The 3,609-nt window shown below is 36.5% G+C and overlaps 1 pseudogene; it reads right to left on the reverse strand.

Moving 5' to 3' along the window:
- Positions 1–1,151: 1,151 nt before the first annotated feature.
- LOC103665125 lies at positions 1,152–3,139 on the reverse strand (annotated as a pseudogene).
- Positions 3,140–3,609: the final 470 nt, after the last annotated feature.

The raw sequence follows: 3,609 nt of genomic DNA on the forward strand, positions 1-3,609 counted from the left end.
TGGTGAACAGGGGAAATTGTGCTACAAGGCATCACAGGATCCCTTCTTCACAGGGCCACTACTTCCAAGATCAGGAGATGTAAATGATTCCCTTAATACACAGGGACAAACAGAGAATTAGACAAAATCAGGAGACAGAGGAATATGTCTGAAATGAAAGAATAGGACAAAACAACAGCAAAAGAGCTAAAAGAAATGGAGATAAGCAACATCCCTGATGAAGAATTCAAAGTAATGGTCACTGGACTTCAGAAAAGAGTGGAGGATTTCAGTGAGACCTTCCACAAAGAGATAAAAAATACATTTAAAAAAATCAGAGATAAAGAACTTAGTAACTGAAATTAAAAATACACTACATGGACTAGACTAGAGGAAGCAGAAGAATGGGTCAGCAACCTGGAGGACTTGTAATGGAAAGCAATCAAGCTGAACAGGAGAGAGAAAAAAAAAAAAGAAAGAAAGAAAGAAAAAAAGAAAATAGATTAAGGGAACTCAGTGACACCATCAAGCATAATAACATTCACATTATAGGGATCCCAGAAATAAAAGAGAGTGAAAGGGGGACAGAAGATTTATTTGAAGACATAATAGCTGAAAACTTCCTGAATCTGGGGAAGGAAACAGACCTCTATATCCAAGAAGCACAGAGGACCCCCAACAAAATCAGTCCAAGGAGATCCACATCAAGATACATAATAATGAAAATGGCATAAAGTAGTGATAATGAATGATTTTAAAAGCAGCAAGAGAAAGAACAGTTACATACAAGGAAAAACCCATAAGGCTATGAGCTGATTTTTCAGCAGAAACTTTGCAGGCCAGAAGAAAGTGGCATGATATATTCAAAGTGCTGATAGGAAAAGCAAACAAACAAACAAACAAACAAAAAAACACCTGCAGCCAAGAATATCCAGCACGGTTATCATTCAGAATAGAAGGAGAGATAAAGAGTTTCCTAGGGAAATAAAAGTTAAAGGAATTCATCATCACTAAAGCAGCTTTATAAGAAATGTTAAAGGAATTTTTTGAGTGGAAAGAACAGGCCATAATCAGGAGTGTGAAACCTATGAAAGGAAAAAATGTCACAGGTAAATACAAACATAATAAAAGTAGTAGATTATCACTTATAAAACCAGTGCAGAGGTTAAAGCACAAAAGGAGTAAAATCAATTTAAAATCTATAAAAATCAGTTAAAGGATTCACAAAATAAAAGGATGTGAAGTATGACATCTTATATATGAAACATTGTGGGGAGGGGGTAAAAATTTGGTGTATTTATTTATTTATTTATTTATTTATTTATTTTTAAGTAAAGGTAGTTACAATTTAATGATAATTAACACAATCTCTTGCAAAGTACATACACTGTATAATGCTTACATGGAATGAAATCAGTGTACTTAATTGGTATTTTACACCCACACCCACCCACCTGCCCACACACACACAGAACTAAAAACCATCAAAAGCAGTCATTCTACATGTACTATAGTAACAATTAAAAATGCAATTATACCATAGAACTAAAGTAATATGAACAGTACTACTTGATATGTAAGATAAAGGTGATTGGTTCTAACACAGAGCTAAGCCTGTATCAGTTCTAATCATATCATTCTAATCTATCATTCAAATCATAATGGCTTGTAAAAGCATCGGGTTTCCAGTAGAGAAACTACTCTACGAAAATCAGTAAATCTGTCCGAAGTTTCACATCTGTAAAACCAGGATAAGGCTACAACACTCTTGAAGTGTCAACAAGTTATCCAATCAAAACAGTAAGATTCCCAGCCATAAGGTAAGATAGAAAGGTCTTCATGCAGCATATGCTTTCTGGCTCCTAGAAAGCTTCATGTGCATAATATAAAGTTAAGTTGCCCAAGAAGTAAACTGAAGAAGTTCAGTGAAGTTTCCATTGTGTCATGACTTTTAAGCCTCAGGAATGGTGTGATCCATCAGGCTTTTCATAATGCTTGGTGCCATCCTTTTAATAATATGTTCAGAGATAAAAGCAGGCATGATTATAATAGTAACTACAGTCTCAGATGTTGACAGTATGTCTGCAATCTGAGAGTCCTTCAGCCCAATGACATTCTGCCCGTTGACTTCACAGATGTTATGTTCTGTGAGAAGACCATTTCTGGCTGCAGAACTATCTTTCACTATGGATGTTATCTTTCCATTTTTAAAGATAAAGCCAACATGTCCAGTACTATTCTTATTCACGGTAATTGTCCATTCAAAGGGCCTGTCATGAACAGTCATAGTAATCTTCTCTCCAAAAGCCTGTTTGAGCACCTTGTATGCTTTATTAGAGCTCCAGCCTGCACAGCTTTCCCCATTGATCTGGAGTACTTGGTCCCCAAATCTCAGACCAACCAATGAGGCTGGAGAATTTCCCTGGACCAGCTGAACAAATATACCATTATCTATTGATTTAAGCTTAAGCCTAATTTTTCCATCTTGATATTTACATAAGATGGCATCACAAATCCCTTGCTTAATTTCTGCTCTATGAATTCCAACATCATTACCAGTTATAGGAGCCACGACAGAGTTCAAACTGGGAGGTCCCTGAACTGATGCTCCAGGGACCAAGACCATATTTGCACAGATTTCTTCTTCATTTAAACTCAGGCCCACGTACTAGGAGAGGTCTGGATAAAATTTAGGATAGAGATTTCCATCTTGGGAAATGGGAGCAGAAGCTTTAGACAAAATTGCTGGGTTGGCAGGGTTTGCAGAAAAGGCTGTTTGAGCCTGAATAACTTTGTCTACCTTCAGGTCTTCAAGAGACAGGTATAGAGATATTTTTGTAGGATTTTTCTAGGCCACAAGGACCTGCTCACTGCCGTCACCACTGCTGCCTCTGGTAACTGGGCAAAATTTAGTGCTTTTAAAATGGGTTCAAACTTAAGTGACCATCAAGTTAATACAGATTGTTCTATGCATAAGATGTTATGGTAACCACACATCGAAAACCTATAATATATATGCAAAAACTGAAGAGAAAGGAATCCAAGCATAAGACTAAAAACCCATCAAACACAAGGGAAGAGAGAGGAGAAGAAGGGAATGGAGAAGACCTGCAAATACACCTACAAAACAAGGAACAAAATGTAATAAATACATACGCATCACTAATTACTTTGAATGAAAATGGATAAAATGTGCCAACTCAAAGACATAGGGTGACTGAATGGATAAAAAAGCAAGACTCATGTATATGCTGCCTACAAGAGACTCACTTCAGACTGCAAGACACAGGCAGATTGAAAATGAAGGGATGGGAAATCATTTACCATGCAAATGGAAGCAGAAGGAGAGCTGCAGTAGCAATACTTACATTGGACAAAATAGACTTTAAAATGAAAACTGTAATGAGGGACAAAGAAGGACACTACATAATGATAAAGGGAACAATCAAATCAACAAGAGGCTACAACAACTGTAAATATTTATGCACTTCATATGAGAACACCTAAATATATAAAGCAACCATTAACAGACATAAAGGGAGAAATTGACAGTAATAGATGATAGTAGGGGACATTAACACTCCACTTACATCAATGGACATATCACCCAGACAGAAAATCAACAATGAA

Source organism: Ursus maritimus, unplaced genomic scaffold (genome assembly GCF_017311325.1).
Source record: "Ursus maritimus isolate PB19 unplaced genomic scaffold, ASM1731132v1 scaffold_30, whole genome shotgun sequence".
Classification (NCBI taxonomy): Eukaryota; Metazoa; Chordata; class Mammalia; order Carnivora; family Ursidae; genus Ursus; species Ursus maritimus.